The sequence below is a fragment of the Stegodyphus dumicola genome, chromosome X1, assembly GCF_044657685.1.
Source record: "Stegodyphus dumicola isolate Sdum_Otavi_A_Nest chromosome X1, ASM4465768v1".
In the NCBI taxonomy this organism is placed as follows: Eukaryota; Metazoa; Arthropoda; class Arachnida; order Araneae; family Eresidae; genus Stegodyphus; species Stegodyphus dumicola.
Window position 1 is genome coordinate 153423835 of NC_140780.1, and position 20421 is coordinate 153444255.

General features: G+C 31.6%; 1 protein-coding gene across 8 annotated transcripts in view; it reads left to right on the forward strand.

Annotated features, from left to right (window-relative positions):
• The window catches only part of LOC118190545 (SEC14-like protein 2), a 186482-nt gene that overhangs the window by 104296 nt on the left and 61765 nt on the right, over positions 1-20421 (forward strand). The window contains exons 1-2 of one of the 8 annotated variants that reach the window (XM_035361276.2): positions 8752-8980; positions 13956-14271. The exons of 6 other annotated variants lie outside the window; for them this stretch is intronic. The gene's annotated coding sequence lies outside the window, so the exon portion shown is untranslated. Of the gene's footprint in view, positions 1-8751; positions 8981-13955; positions 14272-20421 lie in introns of those variants that run through there. One more of the 8 variants, XM_035361275.2, reaches the window with a different exon arrangement.

Consider the following 20421-nt stretch of genomic DNA (forward strand, 5'->3'; position numbering starts at 1 on the left):
AAAATTACTATTTTATTCGTTGTTACCTTTCAGGGCTGCATAACAAATTCTCAGAATTTTACAAAATTGAAAAGTTATTTGATATGGAAAGATTTAAATATTAGAATAAAAAGATGAGTTACCAGAGTTCATCTGTGCTAGGTTTATGGGTTCGAGTGCTCTGAGCACGTATTACGATGTCTGCCAAAGGTCAAGAACAGGGGCACAATCTGATTGTTTTCTGATTGAAATTAAACATGATTACACGCATTTAAGTATCATTATTCGAAATGATTGACTAGACCAGTGGTTCTCAGTGTTTGGGTTGGAAGACAAATTTTGATGTGTCATGAAACGTTTCGAAGTACTCCTGTTTCTTAATCGTATTTTTATACATTACTTCCTGTAATTACAAGTTTAATCAACAAACTGCTATTGATGTAAACTTCTATTGGTTATTAGTTCAAAGGGGCTTTGTCCTGAGGGATTATTGTTTTCGTTTTGCGATTTTGTGTCGAATCACTCTGAATGTCCGTTTCACTTTTCAAACTGTAGCCACTAAATATTATCGCCTTGTATTACATTTGAAGAAATCAAATAATGAAGAATCTGTATAAATGTATGTATGTTTCTCGCATTGGGATAAAACAACGGTACCTAGAGCCATCAAATTTTGAATGACGTAATCTTATTGCGAATATGGGCATCTGGAAGCCCAAATTTGGAATTTCTTTTATAATCGATTTCATATTTTGTAAACTTTTAACGAATTTTTGATTAACAAACTCAAGGATTTCAAAGCGAACAATGACAGCGTTGTACAGTAAAACATTTTTAATTCCAGCGCGTGAGACTGTTTATCGGAAATTCTAAATATATGCTCAATTTGAAATATTTTGCGATATTGCTCTTGAACTGAATTTTATGGTTTAAGTCCAAAGATCGTGATATTTAATAAATAAAGGTAACACATAAAAATGTTAAAAAAGCTCCTTTGGACGTAATTTAAAATCTGAAACCTTTCAGATTTTTTACATTTAAAACGTAGCAGAATAGTGGATTTTTCTTTTATTATTAAATGACTTTTTTCTAGGAAATTTTCTTTAATCCTTCATATATTTAGAGCAACTCTATGGATGTGGGTTACGATAAATCGCAACTATATGCAAATACATCGTGAGGTTAAAACGTTTGGGAAACAACAAATATAGACTTAATGGCCATATGTCGACTTACGGACCACATGTGGACCACACCCTGTTTAATATGGCTTTCTCTTTTAATGCACGTGATTAATTTTAGTTTTCGAATTGCTGAAGTAGTATATTTTCATGACTCTTGATCCTTAATCGCAAGGCTGAGGCAGATGCAAAGCCATTTTTACCTCCTCATGGCTTATGATGTAAGGTTCACAAATCACGTCTCATATTAAAGTCAGCCCACCAGCGGCCGAGCGGTAAAGTCGCTGAACACTGGGAGTTCGGTCCGAGGTTCGAATCCCGCGAACGGGCTGGCTGCATGGGTGTTTTCGTGGTTTTCCCCATGTGTAACGTGTATACGAGCCATTTTCCCTTAGAAAGTCCTCCACGAAGGCATCCCTCCCCTTAGGCAGATAGCCCTAGTGTGCTTTGCCATAATTAAATACACACACACACACACACACACACACATTAAAGTCAGAAACGAACTCACAAGAGCAAAAACTCGAAGAAAAAACTCTGGAAAGAAGCCTAGGACCTCGTGCTCCTTAGCTTAAAAATCAATCTGAGGAAACTTTCGTACGGTGCTGTTCAAAGAATTTAATAGCTGAATTCAACTTTAATGCAGTCCAATAAGAACTTTCTTAATATCTTCGGAGAACATTTTGAGAAAATCAGTATGTTATGTTTATCATTCTCTTTTAAGACAGCGTTGTATTTTCTGAGGATTCCACCCGCTGAACGTATCTCGGAAGCTTCGAGTGGAGTTTTCGCCTTTTCATAATTTTTCAGCCACCGCCCGGACGGTGTAGTAGTTAAGAGATACCGAAGGGCCCGAGTTCGAATTCCAAGAAAGCATGGTTGTAACTTTCCGTCCTTTCATAGGAGGCAACAGTGGCCTCCCATTAGGCACCTCCACAATGAAATGACCACCACTACTGCTGGTCCACTACCATTACTGAATAGACAAGTTCCCGCCATTATAAAAAAAAGTTATAATTTTTCTGCCCTGATTGAGGAATTTTGCTTCGTTTCGAGATAGCAAAGACAACTTCGCTATGAGGCTGGATGGCTTCCAACATGATTTACTTATTTGAAGGCTCTCTTTTATCAAGTAGATAAGCACATGGAAATGCCTTTCTTAAAATTTTACAGATCTTGTTAAGTTGTAGCAGCTGGCTTGGTATAACGCTGGCAGCTGCAATGCTGTCTAATGCGATGAGAAAAACAGCCCGATGAGTAAATTTATTAGCTCTCAGCATTTCTGTGTCTTAACAACTTAATAAAGTAGACTTAATCTTATCCATTTATAATTCTTGTGATTTGCTTCATCCTTTGTGCTGGAAGTAGTTTTATCCACTAAACGCGTCTCATTAGCTAGCGACTACTGAAGAATTGATATGCAAATTAAATGCATGCATTTTACTAGCATTCAAGAAAAATTTTGACACGAGTAAAGTATATTTGTGTTTATCTTTTTACGAATTTAAATAATTAATAAATAATATTAAGTGCAGAAAAATGAGTGAAGCAGTTTGGTAAGTTGTTAAAGCCACCTATCCCTTTAAAATAAGAATAAGTGATTTAGATTTTTTCCTCTTTAAGATAAAATATAAAAATCTGAAGGGTGGGAAACAACAACTGGTGAACAGGACTAATTCGGAAACCTGTGATGAAATAATATGAACACAGCATATCGAAGAAAAAGGGCGATTAAATGTACTGAGTATATCAGAATCTAAGGACCACACCTAAACTGGTGATCTTAAGGAGACTCGTGCACCTTAAACCCCTTAAGATCTTTAAATATGTGATTGTTGCAAGAACTGGGATATTTTATTTTAAAAGCAATTACTTCCAACTTTTTACAGCATACTACATAATATAGCTGCTTTGGGAACTAGTAACCAGAAAGTTTGTGTTGCCACAAATATTTTTATAATTTAATCTGCTTTGTGACAAAAGTTTTTATGCGTTCACGTCATGTTTCCATCTTGCGCGTATGATATTTTATTTTAAAAATGGCTAAAGATACATACTTGAAATTTGATGAAATTCTTTATATGGGCACTATCTTCTAATTAAACCAAAAATCTGATGAACATTTTAATATTAACAACTTTTATGGAAGAAAACATTACCGGTCTTTTTAATAAAATACATTTTATAAACTCAACTCCAAAATAAAATAAAAATTTAACATGAAATTCTTAGGATTTTTGGTTCACAGTAGTTTAAAAATTTTATAAAAGCTATATATTAAATAAAGAATTCAATTATCCATCAGAATGATTTAAACTGTGCGCGCAAGGTGGAAACATGACGTGAAAGCATAAAATATTTTGTCACACAGCAAATTAAATTATAAAAATACTTGTGGCAAAACCAAGTTTCTGGTTACTAGTTCCCAAAGCAGCTATATTATTATGTTGCAAGCTGTAAAAAGTTGGAAGTAGTTTCTTTTAAAATAAATAAAATATTCCAATTCTTGCAACAGTCTTAAGGGAATTCGAAGATCTTAAGGGGGTTAAGGTGTATGAGTACCCTTAACGTATATAGTATTGGTGGCCAGTTCTGCAGTCCAAAAAGGGCTGATTGACCGTTACTGCAGAAGTACTTTTATCGTTGAAAAAGCAATAAAATTAACGGGGTTATCTCTGGATAAATAATGAAATTTTCTGAAATATTCGCGGCCGGGTATTCGGGCAATTAATTCGGCGAAAAACTTTGCGGCCATCTAGGATTCGGCACTAGGACTCCTCCCCCGAAATGGAGAAAAAGGCAATGTTTTATCTACATAGCAACAAGACAAAATTCTAGAACGTAATTAAATAAACATTACATTCTCATGTAATAGAGGCCGTTATTTGAGATTAAGATTTCCACATTGGATTTATTAAAGAATCGTGTCAAAGCTCACTAGGGATCTCTGTCGAAGGATCAAAATTTCCACTAAAGTAAACGATGACTGGATGTTTAATATTGAACATACATAGTTTTTTCATTACGTGATACTTTTTAAATTTACAAAAAATAATTATTCCTCATCAAAATTGTATGTCGGTGATGAAAAGGCAAACGGAAAGCTAGTTCTGTTTTGGATTTTGTGGTAGAATTATTTTGCAGCATATTTTTCGCATTAAGTCTGATGAAAGATATGTCAAAGAAAGAAATCGCATACAAAAAATTATTTAACAATCAAAGTGGAGACTAAGATTTAATAGAAAATTTCTGAAGTTCGTGGTTATATTCGACATTTTGTAAAAAAATAATTGTTATTAAAAATTTAGAAAATCTCTTAAAAATTCGCGCAAATATTAGCAGAAAATGGACTAGCCATTACTGATCTAAACAACACATTATTAGGAAAAATAAAAAAATATTAACTACCGTATTTATTAACGTTTTTTAGAAATATCTGACTAACTGGCATAGTTTTCGTTTTCCTCTTTGAATTCAGAAAGTTTACTCTTAAACAACGGTGATCAGTTTGTAGAAATTTCTTCTATACAAGATAGACCAGTTTCTAGAATAAATATTAAAGCGAGTCTTTCCCTTAGATCATTTAAATTTTATTATTTAATTTAAGTTACGTAGTCTAGCAAGAATTCTTTTGGTACGCGTAATCCAAGAAATGGATGACAATATAAGACGAGAGTACTCAAAGTGTAGCTTCGAATGTACAACTGTTTACATATCCTTTCAATTCATAAAAATATTTTTTGCTTTAACCCTTCCCTTCAGGAATGCTATATACTTCATAATTTACGCCATGGCTTCAAGTAATAGATATTTTTAAATGGAACGAAATATGCTCTCTCGTTGATACTAATTAATAAACGTTTTTTATATTACCGTTATTATATTGTAAGCAAACCGTTAAGGGTGCTCGGTACCTTTTGAATGCATTTTTAAAACCTTTCATCTACTTTTTATGAATATTATTAAATGCTTTTGTAAGAAAAAATGATTTTAAGCTGAAAAAACGTTTTGCCGGTAATTTGTTTTTTTAATAAAAAAATTTTTAAAGAAAGATTTAACAATTAAAATGTCTTTTCCCGCAATTTTCAATGTTCTTACCTGAAATTTTTTATTGTATTTATTAGAGTGTTCTTAATAACTTTAAGGATCGATTTTACAGTTAATGGAATAGTTTCTGAGAAAAAAAAATAAAAAGCACATTTTTAAGTAAAAACTTCGAAAAAAATATGATCTCAATCATATTTTCACTTCCAATAATTATAATATTCACTTCTTTTCCCTATTTTTCAAAACCAATCCTTGTTTCTATTAAGCATATAATTTTAAACAAGCGGTAAAAATGTTAAACAATTTAGTCCATATTTTTATAAGTTTTAGGACTTTAATAGGATTTATTGAAAAAGTGCAAACCGAGAAGACGCAGTTTAAAGAATATAAACTGTCTGAATGGTCATTAAAATTATTTCAATTTCTTTAACATTTTATTACCGATTTTCAGTATATATATATATATATAATAAAATCGTGTTCAACTGGTTAATACAAGCATAAATTGCAAGCTTTTGTTTAAAACCTTATCTGGGCATAAATACTGCAAAACAAATTATAAAATGCAAGCAGAAATTTTCCTTTACCTGCTTTTGTTTTTTAAAACACATTTAAAACAAATTTAATACATGAGTTAATTATAATATATTTTCTAAAGCACTTATAATCAATATTAATAATATTAACTTGTCATTTTATTCATTTTTTCTAAAAAGCAAAATTTGAAATTTGAACCGACATAAAAAATTTAATTTAAAACCACTCGGCTGCGTGTTCTCGTTTATAAATTGCATATAAATTAATTTAGGTGTATTTTAATTAATTAAAGAGTTTAATGTTTGTTCTAGCACTATATCAATAACGCTACAGTCAGGATCTTGATCACTTTCATTACGTCGCCTCTTTCTGTTCGTGTCTCATCGTAAACAATTTCAGTTTTTGAAGAAGCATAGCAAAGCTGGCTGATAATACACATAGAAATATTTGCTGAGCTGAATATATATAAACCTGCCAGTTTAAAGATGAAAATTGTTTTTTTTTTTTTTCAATTTCACTTTGTATTTAAATAAATCAGTTTGTACATGTAAACAGAGTTTGCTGATAGTTGCAATCATATTTAATCCTCCTGTTCATTTACGCTGATTTTTATTAAGTTACTGAAACAATTAAGAAGTTAAAAAATTAAACACTGAGGGGGGTGGTATTTAAAGGGCTGTCAAAAATTTTAAAGGCATTTTATACCATTTTATATCAGATCATTTAAAAATTTCTCTTCAGTGTAGTAAAGGTATTTTTCTAGCAGAAAATTGAAGAATCTGTAATTTAATTGATTTTGGGGTATCAAGTCCCCTTAAAGCTGATATGAAACTAGAGTTTTGCTTAAAATTACGACTAAAACTATCACATTTGCACTTCAATGGTTAGAAATACGAGTTTCTCAGCTAATTTAGTTTATCCCTTACTAATAGCTAATATAAAATCTTCAGTATCTTGTCTTTAATCTGCCAGTCGAAGAATCTGCCAAATTGACCAGAAATTTTCTAACATTTATTTCCAATACCAATTCTTAGTCACGAAAATCTATGATAACTCTATTTTATCTGTGGTTGTTTATGTATGCACTAATGTACACTAATCGAATCAACGAATGGCGCTGCCTACGCATCTAACTATTAATCTAACGACGTATCTAAACGCCACATCTAAATTTCTGCAAGCGGTGGTTCAGTTATAATTCTATGATCAAATACTCAATCTAGTTTTAAAAGGATTTATTAAAATACTAAAATTAATCTAATCTAGAATCAAATCTAATGTTCTCATGAGCAGCGTTGTAGCTGCGTCATAACAAATCGAAAGTTAAGTTCTCACTGTTACCGTTCCAAGACAGAAAAAAGTTTGTTTCTTATCAAACCGGAACATCGGCAGAGTGAAAGTTTCTAGTCAAACCGGAACAGTGGTATTATACGTGATATTTATGGATTTATAGTTATCTTTGATAACTATATTTTATGTATAATGTGCTTTTTTAGTCTTGAAAGAAAATTTTTATTGCATGGATCAGTTTATGATTTTGGATACTATGCACAAATCAGTTCATAAATCTTAAGCTTTCAAGAATTTGCGATTAATACTCGAAATTAAATTAATTAATGATCTTGCACTTTATTCCGAGATAAAAACCAGCATCATTAGAATGCATTTGTATAATTTTTGTAAAAATATATTTTTTTTAAGTCGACGTAATTCCCTGTATAGAGTAGCTTAATTCCTTAACAACTTCTATAGAGTGTGATTAAAGATTTCTGCTTTGCTTTGTGTTATGGTAAAGGGTGTTATTTCGTATGAAGTTATACATTTTGATAATACATGGTAAAGTATGTTAAAAAAGTATTTCCTGCTTAACAGCTAAAATAAGCTACTTAAATTTATCTCAAAATAATTTAGTTTATTAAATAAAGTTTAATATCTATCAAAAAAGGTATGAGTATTAAAATAACTGAGAATATGTCTATCAGATTATTGATGAAGTACAAGTCCGTAAAATCAAGGTAGACACTTGATTTCGCTCTCAATTATTGGGGTAACACTGGAACGACGTCCACGGTTAGCTCAAAATCACGATTGATCCGAGGTCAATTAAGAAAACACAGAAAAGGGGAATAATACATTTTATAATTAACACAGAAATGAAAAAACTTTATCATAAATTGCATTAAAGAACAATATTACAGTATTGATAGAATAATAGCTTTAACAGTGTCATTAAGTTCAAATTCGAGTGAAAAAGTCGGTTACATTTTTTCCCGTTTGATAGAGATAATCTGGCAGATATAATTTATCATCGCTGTTGTTATTTTATATATTATTATTTACTTCATACTTTCGGGAGGATTTTATGTTTTATCCTGATGGTTTGCAACAGTTTTTCCATCATTGCGCAATAAACAAACATAATTTTATTTTAGACGAGCCCGTTAATCGAGAGTTGACTTTTACTACGGGAAGACAATAAGAGCATCCTATCTCCCTGCCTTTGGATAGATAGATAGCTTCGTGAAAGACGAAGAAAAGTAAGTCAGTTTGCATTTGCGTTGTACAAGGGAAAACCAAACCGCACCTTAATGCGCAACCATCTCAACTGGCAGGAAGTAAATAACCAACATACCACTTTTCGAGTTTTATTTAATCCAGTTGGTAGGGGGTTTGTAAGAAGAAACACTGTTTTATATACTTGCCGACGTGCGACTTTGGAAAGGCAAAGTTTGATTCCGCTTGTCAAGCGAACGTTATGTAACATACATAACAAAAGGAACATCGCCAGTTAACCTCTGAGTTACAGATTTCACATTTTCACCCGAGAGATGAAACGCAACGAATTACCTTTCTTTTTTGAAAGAATGAGGAGTCATCAGAAATCAATGCGCTGGTTAATATATAATAGCCGACTAACAACAAACCACAGCACCGATCACCTTCAAGGCCACCGCTCACGTGCTTCTCTGACTGGTAGATAGGTAACTGCAAGGTTGTAAACCTTCTTTTGAGAAAATATCTTCCTTAAAAGTGTCAGTGAAAAGGAATAATTGGAAGTATTGTTGCTTAAAAGATAGGGATAATTTTATTCTGGTTGAAATCATATCTCTTCTCCGAATACGACGTACACGCTCCCTCTTATAATATTTGGTAAATTGAAGTTAACTTCATCGATCTGTTAACTAGTGTTAGAGTTATTGCTGCAAATTTCTTGAATATTTCTTCTTTCATCATAAGTAAGTAAATAAATTTATATAATAATTTGAAATTCTAAGTTTTTATAAAATATGTTATATGTACTAAATTATATCATTAAGCTTAAACACTTAAATATAGTATATTACTGTTTCACTTATCATTCATTTTCATGAAGCTTTACAAATTTATATTTTTTTCAAATGATTGACTTTCGAAGCGAAGAGCTAACTCGTCTATTGAAATTATTTTTTATTGGAATAATTGTTATTGTTCCTAGATTAGTTCAATTTCCAAAATGCTTTTCTGATTACAAAGTATATAAATTTGGAAGTATTTAATTCAGGACTTTTCTTTACTTCTAGTACGATACGCGTAGTGTTCTTCAGAATTCGTAAAAATATGTAATTTGCTTGATTTTGATTTATTTTTTATGGCATTTCTTGTTTTAAATCGCTTGATTACATCTCATACTATTTGTTGTACATTGCTTACATGAGCTCAGTTTACCATCGTTACAGTATCTCTTATTGACAACCCATGTTAAAAATGCTTTATTATAAGTTCACGTTTTTCTAAATTGCCGAATTACTAAAATCCGAATTGACTACCCATTCTTAATCATCAAAAGGAAAATTAGCAAACAAAGAATAAATTAAACGAATAAATTAATACTAAAAACAGGAAACGAGTGAAATGTTTGAAACTTTACCATTTTAAATAAGAAAAATCACAAATTTTTAAGCTGTCCGACTTTTATTTTGAGACTAGTTTTTCACTCTTAATAAGTTTAAATTTTTTTTAATTAGTGGTGGCCAACTTTCTTTTCTGTTTATGATATACCAATGCATATTCAAAATTTTTTTTAAAGAATTTTTACATTTTATTTAAATTATTTCTTATGTTGAAAACTGCTAGACAAAACTTCAAAATGTGTTTCAATTATTGTATGTTTTGAAATTTGCGTGATTTTGTCCAGATATAATTCCAGGCTCATCTAGATTGACTTAATCTAAGACGGAGAAGCCTTTTATTTGATTTCGAATGCTGCAATTTTTTTAAACTTCTTAAAAACTTTTTGAAACATTTATTAATTGATTTTTGGCCTTTAGGACGCATGTTTAGTATAATTAAGTAAGCATACATATCCACTAAAAACTTCCGGCCAGTTCTTATTTGGTTTCCCTTTTTTTTTTTTTTTTTTTTTTGACGCGACAAAGACAGCAAAAGCGAGCTCTGAGGTCAGCAAGCTGGACACGCCTTCTTTAGCGCATAAAAATGTCAAATCTAATTATTATCAAATGGTTTAGAAGTTCTTGAAACTATGATAATTGTAAGAGTATTAATCATTTCCTCTGAAAAAACCTTTGCCTTGACGTCAGAAAACTATTGCTAACGTATGATTTTAAATTTGCAAATTAGTCCTATTATTTGATGGAAATACTTTGTTTGATGAATATGTAGAAATCATAAAAATGTCCTTCTCTAGAACGGAAATGAAAAATCTTGTTTTGAACTTTTGACTTAAGCTTGACAAATTATGAGCGTTCACATATGTAAGGTCTATATTTTGGTTCTAATAAATTAAAATGCGAAGTGGGTTGGACTGCATTGATTAAGACAACGTTTCTTTATCTTTTTGATTAAAGGAACGTTTCAAAATATCCACTTTTATCGTGTAACCTAGGGGTTGCTTTAATCGCATGGTTTTTAATGCAACATTTAAAAATTTTCTTATAAAGATGCATTAGTTGTCATTTCAATAAAAGTATAGTATTCTTCTGCTGACATTGGTTCAAGTGCTGTGCAATTTCTTCAATAAATGTCTCTCCTATTTCAACCCCTTCTGAAAAGCCTTTTATTCTTGGGAAATAATTATAGTCGCTGAAACTCTCACAAATTGTCCAAAATTCTTTTTCTCGAAAGCAGACATTTTTTCGTGAGCAGTAAAAGCAGTTATTTATTTGCCTTCAAGGGCTAAGTTTAGTTCGTTGGTCTTTGTAAAAATGTCGCTTAAATAGGCAATTTTATGCAACCAGTTTCTATCAAGTAATCAAATTTTCAGTTCGAAATTTTATTCCGGAAAAGGAAAAAAGCACGCATCTCGTCCCTTACCTCAAAAATACGGGTTTTAGTATCTTTTCTCGAGATAACCGTCTGACTTCAATATGCTTGTTTGGTTTATTTGAGTATGGCAAACAACACTCTAGGGCTATCTGCCTGAGGGAAAGGATGGCTACCTGGCGGACTTTCTAAGGCCAACTGGCTTATATACGTTACGGTGAAACACCGAAATCTGGAGAATGTTGACTTTCACCGTTGAATGTCAACATTCACATAGTCGCTTGGTCCGAAATATTTTCCAAATACTCTTATTTCTGACTTACACCGGTGAATGTCGACATTCATCATGTACTAATGGTGAATGTTGAACATATAAGAATATTATATTTCCTTCTCTGTAATTCATTCTCGAAAAAACGCACTTGAGACTCAGAATAAGAACATAAAACACACAGTACATTGAAAATGAGAAAGGAAAATAATAGAAGTTATAAACTTACCAAATTATGTGATTCAAATCTTATTTATTGCAACAACTTAAACTATTTATGACACTTTGAATTGCACAAGAGGACCTTGCTTTTACAACTGCATTTATTTGTGGAACGCTTCCTTTTGGAATGGCAGCGTGTACATATACTCCTCTCTTTTCGACCTACACCAGAGCATATCTGTGATTGTCGACGTATACCGGTGAGGGTCCGAATGTACAAAAATGTAAAGAAATATTCGATCTTTTACTGATGTATTTGGTGAATGTTGACATTCTCCGGTGAAAGTCGACATTCTCCAATTTCGGTCTTTCACGGTAACATATACATGTTACACATGGGGAAAACCACGAAAACGCCCATGCAGCCATCCCATTAACGGGAATTTGAGCCTCGGACCAAACTACCAGTTTTCAGCGACTTTACCGCTCAGCCGCTGGTGGGCCGACTTCAGTATGTAATAAAAGAGATATATGTACACTACCATGTTTTCACATAATACTATTTTGAATAAACAATTATCTAGTGACCGAGATTTTATAACGTTTTAATGATACTGACGACCTCGCTAAGAGCAGTCTTGTAACTGGGGGATGCTTTCTTTGCCTGCCTTATGGATCAAGCAGTGGCTACTGGAATAATTTTTGACAATATTTTTAGGAAGAAAAAACTTAAATGTTTTAAAGCAAAAAACTTTCAATGGATTTATATTTTATCAGACACATCGACGTGACTATTATTCCCTGCTCCTCGCAGAACCCTTTAATAATAAGCCGTGGAATCACCGATACCGGGATTCCAGGTGATTCCCTTGTGCATACCAAAGTACCAAAAATTGTCTGAACAGCGTCGTCACAACTTGCGACATCGAACTGTCGCATTTGCAATGACTATCCAGATTAGTAGGCGGAAGCGAGGGTTAATTTTTATTCTATTTTTCTAATTTCGTGCAGGCATTAATTTTTATTACTTTTTGAAATTTAGCTTCTTGAGTGGCATCAAAAAAGGCATGTACGTTTCGCGGAACCCTTGAGTGATTTCCTCGGAGTTCCTCGAGTTCCATGGAACGCAATTTCTGAAACGCTGAATTAAGATATCAAAATACGACATTTCAATTTCTCTAAAAGGTCGAGGATAGAGGATTTTTTTCAGCTTGTTAAATGAAATTTTGATTGACTACTACCACGGTAGATAATCTGAAAAAAAAATAATCTCTTATCATTACTACCATAGCAAAATGTGTAGTTTTAGTATCAGCTATTGCCAAAAATTTTGAGCTTTATTTAGAAAAATGAACTTCTGACTAAAGAATTGTATTTATCTGTTTCAGTCTTTGTTTTGCAGAAATAAAGGTGGCGATGTAGAGTTATTAAAAAACTCAGTTTTTATTTTTTATGATTAATATCAAAATTTTTTACTGTGCGCCAAGCTAATTTTTTCTGTCAGCAGGGTAAAAGTTTCAAGTGTTCCATGGATTGAAAAGAGGAATTTTCGCGGAAGGTGTGGAAATAAATTGCTTCACTTTCACATGAAAAACAAAGATCAGATCAAAAAATAAATAAATAAAAGTTATAAAAAAAATGAGAAATTGGAAGAACACTTTGTCGCCTAATATCTAATGAACACTAATCACGCAGTGCAGTGAAGTTTATATATTAATACCTAAATATGATATCAAATAGTTGTTTCTATAAATATATAATGTATCGCAAGTGATTTTGTGTTTTCTGCTTAACAAAGCGATGTTTATAAAATTTAGAAAGAGGACCTGGATGCTTTGTCGCATTAATGAGTTTTAAAGTATACGATGTCTCGTTTGCATGCTGATAGGCTACTCGTTTACCATAGCCTATGTCATGGGCTCGAATCCCGGAGAAATATGTTTGTAGGTATGTATGTAGTGTCTTTGCAGCATGAAGTAACTTAAAATACTCTTGCCCCAAAAGTCCCCCTCCCGTCATGAAAATCTCTTTCAAAATTGGAATGGAGTTGGATGAAATCATTCGGTCACTTATAAATTACCCAAAGCCAACGGCAGCCTCTGTCCTTTGGCCACAATAAAATTAATATACGTAATAAATTAGTAATAATCGTATAATTAGCCTGATGCTATCGTAAAACAAATGAGAAGTTAAAGCAAAATATGATGTAATATAACTAAGAATAAATATGTTGTAATATAAAGCATAATAAGAAGATAAATAAGAAATATGTGCATCTATAGATGTACTACATTACAACTTGCATTCTTATTTGGCACAAAATCATAATTAAAATCAACAGTTATCATTGTAGTTCGAATAAAAAACTTAATCTTCAGAAATTTCTTTAAAATTTCAAATATGCAAATAATTTTTAACATTATTATGTGATATTGGTGAATAGGCATATCATTTAATAAAGCTGAAATTCCCCAAATCGGCGAGGTGTTTATTTTCTACCAATTCCTTCCCTTTTCTAGACGTCTGAAAAAGCTGATCTCAAGGCCAGCTGGATTTTTTGTCTAGTCTACTCCCTTCCCCCTTTCAAATGGCTGGTCTAAAGACTGGGGGTTAAAGAACCGTTATCCTATATGAAATACAAAGTGAAAGTTACTTTTCGAAGCGGCTGCCAAACTAGCAGGAGCTCAACTAACTAGTGTAATCCACCTGCACGACTGGCAGGAAAAAAACAGACCGACTGCAGGAATCGAGAATCGACTTGAATGGATCTTGTTCATGAATTAACTATCAGAAATGTTTCCCTTCGGTTTCACAAGGATCTTCAAATCCTGAAAGGTATTTAAAGAAGGTTTATGCTTTCAAAAAATTAATAGTTAACCTCTAATTCCAACCTTTCTATTCTTTAGTACCCAATTATAGTCAGAATGCATTGCAATGAAAATGTCTTAATCTCTTATAATTTTAAGTGCATCAGATTTCACTTGCCAGTGACGTCTTAACAACAAAACAACCTTAAAACAAAACAACCTTAAAAGCAGCTTTTAAGGTTGTTTTGTTTTATTATCCCTACGGAGATTATTAGGCAGAATTCCCTACAAGAGCTTTAAAATTTAATTGTTAAAGTTCAACTATTTTTTATTTACATTTGGATATTATTTTTATCAGAAATTTTGTACACGCACCTTTATTCTAACTTGAATATTTTAATACTATTTAATGCAGCTTAACCCACTAGATTTTTGAGTGATACCTTTAATTCAAAATTTGTACACTGTATTGTAACAATATAATTCATTCTAAGGAAATGATGATATGATGTTGTTAGTTTAAAAAAAAAATCGTGAGAGTTATATTGTCGGCATATAAATTTTAAGAGAAAGAATTTCTAATAATTAAAGGGAATTTTATCATAAGTAAATAAATTTAATTTTATAAATTATAGCAAATACATTTCTTTTACTGATTTTTAACTTTTAATCTTTTCCGCTGTATCCTTCTTAAGGACTATTTTTCTATTGTGGTAAGCTACATACTTTTTTTTTGCCAGTGTTATTCACATGATCTTAAAACACTAGCAAAGTTCCGTTGTAGAAACTGAAGTTTTCGAATACCGTTTAATACTTTATGGTAGGTTTTGTTTTTCTTCACAGTAGATTTCGATTAACATTTTGATGGTTTATTGCATCTCTTTTGCTGATGATGTATTATCTGTAGCTTTTTATCGAAATATAATAATTTTAAGTTTGTATGAATTATATAAAAATTTCTTACTAAGACATTTTGGAAGTACCTGCTAGAGAATATATATGGTTAATTTTACATATATTGTTATAAAAGTATTTAAGCGTCATTTTTTCTGCCATCTGCGTTTTGATTAAATCTTATTCTCTTACAGCAATGAAATTAATCTAATTGTTTCACCACTTGTATGAACTTTTGGCAGCCTGTCATCTCCATATGTAACATGTTTACTAATTGGTTTTAATTATAATTCGAGTTCCACTTGGATTTTGACTTGCGCGATCCTACAAATCAGCTTTTCAGTTCAAATTATTAATGAACAGAATTGCGGGTGATGGGCCAAACTAGCCTTATCACAAAAGAGCCCTCACGATTTTATTCCCGATTTAGCCCGAACATGAAATATCTGTTGACCAGGCTTTCCCAGCGCATATTACTATTAGCCTTCGATATTTATAATTTATCTTCCTCTTAAGTGCCATACCCTAAACTCTAAAGCCGTACACCATGAAAAGTTCAGTTCTATGCTTATAGATGAGAGAATGTTCGTTGAAATTAATACCGCACGTGTTGTATGCAATTCGACTAAATCTAGTATGCAGTTTATCACATTTCTGTGATACGTAAGTAAAATTTTGCTACCAAGAAAATTTACTGTCAAAGAAGAAAAACCTAAGATATTTCATTTCCTTTACCACAACCAATGGAGTTCCGTCGAGAAATAACTGAAATGCATCATAACAAACGTTTCGCTTTTCAGTAATCATAACTCCGGTTTTATCAGGATTCAAGTCCAATTTGAAACATTTTGACTAATCGGAACTGAGGTTTAAAGTCTCCTGTCCTTGAAAAAAGTAGCTGTATGATCTCTACTCTGAAAGCAAACCAAGCTATCATATTCAAAGGCTGTAGTATCGCAAAAGGCAAGAGTTTTTAAGCTTTGACAGCAAATCATTAATAATAATATTCCAAAACATAGGTGGAGAAATCGAGTCTTGAGGGCAACCCCTTTCAAAGCTAGGGATTGCAAAAGCCGAGGCCAATTGTAATTTGACTCTCCTATTATTTAAAATGTCAGAACCAAGTGAAAAGTATTCGTTAAAAGTTCCACTTTTTTAAGAAGGTTGAGAATATAAGGCCAGCACGCATTATCGAAGGTGCTTTAAAAAAATAGTTCGAAAATTTTTCTTTTTTACATAACTGAAATATCTCATTCAAATGTAAAATGAGCAGGACTTAGAAGAGAAGGGCTAGTTCATAGAGCTTTTCCCCCTGAAACAGGAAATGAGGAGTTAGGACGTAATCATATTGACACTGACTGCAAAGACACAATTCACATCAAAGAAATAAACGTTTTAAATTTGAAAAAGGCACATTAAGAAAACTATGCATGAAAAAATAGTTTTAATTTCGAAGAGAAGGTATTATTATTGTAAGCTTTTATAACGTTAAAAATACTTATTTATTTAATTTAAAATAATATATAAAATGTACTAAGTTTTCTTAAAAGTTGCAGGCTTTTTTCCCCTATTTATTATAAAATCATGAAGAAAAAACAATGGAATCCATTATCTTTGCTTCATCTGCATACTAAGTGAGAAAATTCCATTATTCTTTCTAAGATAACTATAATAACAGCTTTTTAAAGTTAGGCCCGGAGAAAAACAACTTAGTTTGGCGTAGTTTTGAATATATTTTGTTTTCTGCAACTAATGAAGAGGAACTTATGTTTGACTGCCCTTGAAATAGATAGTTTTATTCAAAATTTAATCTAATCTAAGATTGCTTTTTTGACCTAATTATAAATTTCACATTAGTATGTTTCTCTTCCGATTTGATATAATAACAGATATTTTAAAAATAGTTGTCTAACTTATACTCACATTTATACACGTACATTACATTTAAGTAAATGCAAGATATTTATCTTAAGTTTGACAAAACAACTTTGCTCACAATATCTGAAGAGAATCATAAAAGAGGGGCGAAGGAGAAAAATCGTTTTTATGCGAAATTACTCTGATGTTTTATAGGGTTATAAATTACCTAAAATGGTGAGACAGCTTTGTTTATCAAATTATCAATTATTATACGTTCATTCTTGTTTAAATTTACAGTTAGGGCATTCAGCAATATTTACACCGTCATTTTTGAGCTTACAATCATTCATACTTGATTTATTATTACTATCAACATTTTCATAATGGGCTTCAAAATGAATTTTCTCCAAATTTATTTCGTGTAGTCTTTCAAAAGCACTCAGCATTATTTTTCTTGGTACAATATTGGATTTTAAGTTTCCTTTGCGGCAATCCAATCAAGCGATTCTTCATGTTATCTTCACAATCACAGCATAGAAAATGTTCGCTGCAAATTTTTGCGCTCTTCACATTAACAGAGTCCTGTCTTCGACACATGTGTCCATTTTTTTCCCAAAAGCAAATTATACTGTCAAAAAATGTGCAATACAGTATTATTATCCTTCTCATTTCCATGAATTTTCTGGCACTTTGCTACAACGCAAGAAGACATATTGCATAAATGATACTGTAGTCTTAAACTTAAATTGCAATCGGGCACAATTACAAAAAAAAGGGGGGGGTGAGGAGGGATTAAAAAATTTGATTAAATTTAAAACTTTTTACTAGATATTTGTAAAAACATACGAATAAAAATAACGAAAAAATGTCAAATTTATAGTTATATTTAGCATGAAGTCTAAAGGTTAGTATCTGCAAGAAATCTGTTTTGGTTATTATTTAGAATTCAGACAGCTAAATACTAAAATTTGACCGCTAAATTTTCATACTGGCATTTATTCAACTAATTTTAAAATGCTGAAATACTAAGTAACTTGCTTTTAATTTAAACTAAAAAGAAATATACAAAAGCTTCCCATGAGGGACGGAACTTGATAATAAATGACAACCTATTCTGTTTCTTTTATTTATTAGATTTTTCTATGACGCAGAAAATGTAATATTTGTATGCAAATTATTGTAAACATCTTTGTTTTTTACTACACCTTTCAGCTACCTTATTACGTTTCGATTTTCGTGAACTTTGTAATCTTGGAAGGAAATTACTAAAATGTATCATCAGAAGTTGGAGATACTCATCGGCAGCGAGGTTCTTTTCGTAGACTTATTAATTTTCAGTAACGAGAAAAAAAGCTGATCTCATGTAAATGTACTCAAAACAGAGCTTTCAAAATTTCGTGTCTGAAGATATTTATCTTTTGACAAGTACTAATAAATGTTAAACAAATTTGTGTCTTAAAATCTTTGAAAATGATTTATATCACAGTGTAACTTAATTAGCTCCATTTCTAGATTTTTCGTTTTTGGTAATGAATATACCGTACAACTGGACTCCAAACCATTAAAATCTTAAACTTTTTCTTCAACTTCTTTTCATAATAATGCTAATTAATTTACGGGAAATTCATTTGCAGACAGCATAAAATTACTTCGAGGACCGCCAGTTTGACTTTTAGAAAGTTTTCCCTGTCTTCCAATTTCAATCTTTTTCATAAGTGTTAAGAAATATTTTCACTCTCAAATAAAACATAAATAAGCAAATAAGTGCTAATAAATGGGCTATATACTTCAAGAATGATTGTGCTATTCTTAGTAGAACTTTGTATATATAAACTATGTAAATGACAGAAGTTTCCTCATTTCTCATGTCTTTTTTGAGTCTCATTTGTGTACTAATTCTCATTTTTTAATACACTACTAATTTATGCAAACTCTTAATAATTAATAATCAAAGTCTTCTTTGCTGTCTGAAATGTTTTAGGCTTTCAAATACATTTTTCTAAATCTTCAGTATTTGAAAATGTTTTGCGAATTATTTAAATCTCAGTATTTTTAAGGCAGAACGTGACTTTTTACTTTCACATTAATATGCATCATCATATTTTCAAAGATATTTCGGATCTTTTTTGTTGTAAAGTTTTGTCCGGAGTTGTATCTAAAGTTGTAAAGTTTTTGTTTTGTTCAGATCTTTTGTTTAGCTCATGCTAAACGGTTTTCTACATAAAAGGATACGTGACAACGATACCTATCGGCCATCATTAATTTAAATGTGCTCTTATTTTGTATAACTATATTTCATGGTGATTCAGGCTCCTTTGTTATTGTGTTCGAAGTGCACTGCGCAGTATGATTGACCATTAAAGATATTCGATAATTCGATTTAGGCTTTTAATCTGCCTTATGTATATATGACCAATTTTTAATTAAAGGAGCATGAAAAATCCTTCATGCCATGCGCAACAGTGTTCAATTCTCGTTTTGCTCTCATCTGATGGTTTCAGTCAGTGTCAGTTAGTTTCTTTGTTTATTCGAGTTACTAATCTAGCAGGTAATTTCTTACGCCAGAAAAATTAACCGTAACCAAAAACGAGGTGATGACGCTAGTCTTCTACAGTCATTGTGAGAAATACCAACTTTGTGGATATATCTTTTTAGAGAATTTGGCGTGTGCTACAGTGGAAAAAACCCGGGGATGTTGTTATCGAATCGGCAAAAGCTGGAATTTTCACCGCGATCAGTTTCGTAGGAAAAAAAATATATGAATTTTTTACGCTTTTATTAGTTTTTTTTAAGATACTGCAATAAGCAATGATAATCAGCGTAAATTTCTTAAATTTGCCGGGCTAGTTTCGAAAGTTGAATTGATCCAAGTAGCACAACAACGTTGCATACTCGTCGCGGATGTCCTTGCAAAAACATTGCAATATGTCGTCTTTAAGACTCCCAGATGTTCGCGAACATCCACTATTTTGCAGCCGTTGTAAAGATGTCTTTATTACGTCTTTGCAGATGAGTTTCTTGTCGCATAGACATCGTTATTGCGTCTTTCGCGGGTGATATTTTGCTTGCGAAAGCATCATATCACGACGTCTTAAAGACGCCTAAATGTTTGCCAAATTCCACCGTTTTGCAACAGTTGTGAAAATGTCGTTAGTATGTCCTTGTGCTACATATTGATTTATGCAGAAAAATAAGCTTAATAATTAATATATTTTTCTTCTTTTTTTTAATTTTGTATTCCTTGTATTTATCTAAAGTTTAAATAGTTTATCATTTCCTGAAAACCAGAAGATAATATAACTTTTTCTGTTTAGACTAAATATGCATAAATTATAATAGCCTTGACTATCAGTACTTTAAACTAGATTTTTTAAATAACTTAAATTCCAAGTTACGAAAGATTTCATCATTTTTTCCCTTAAGT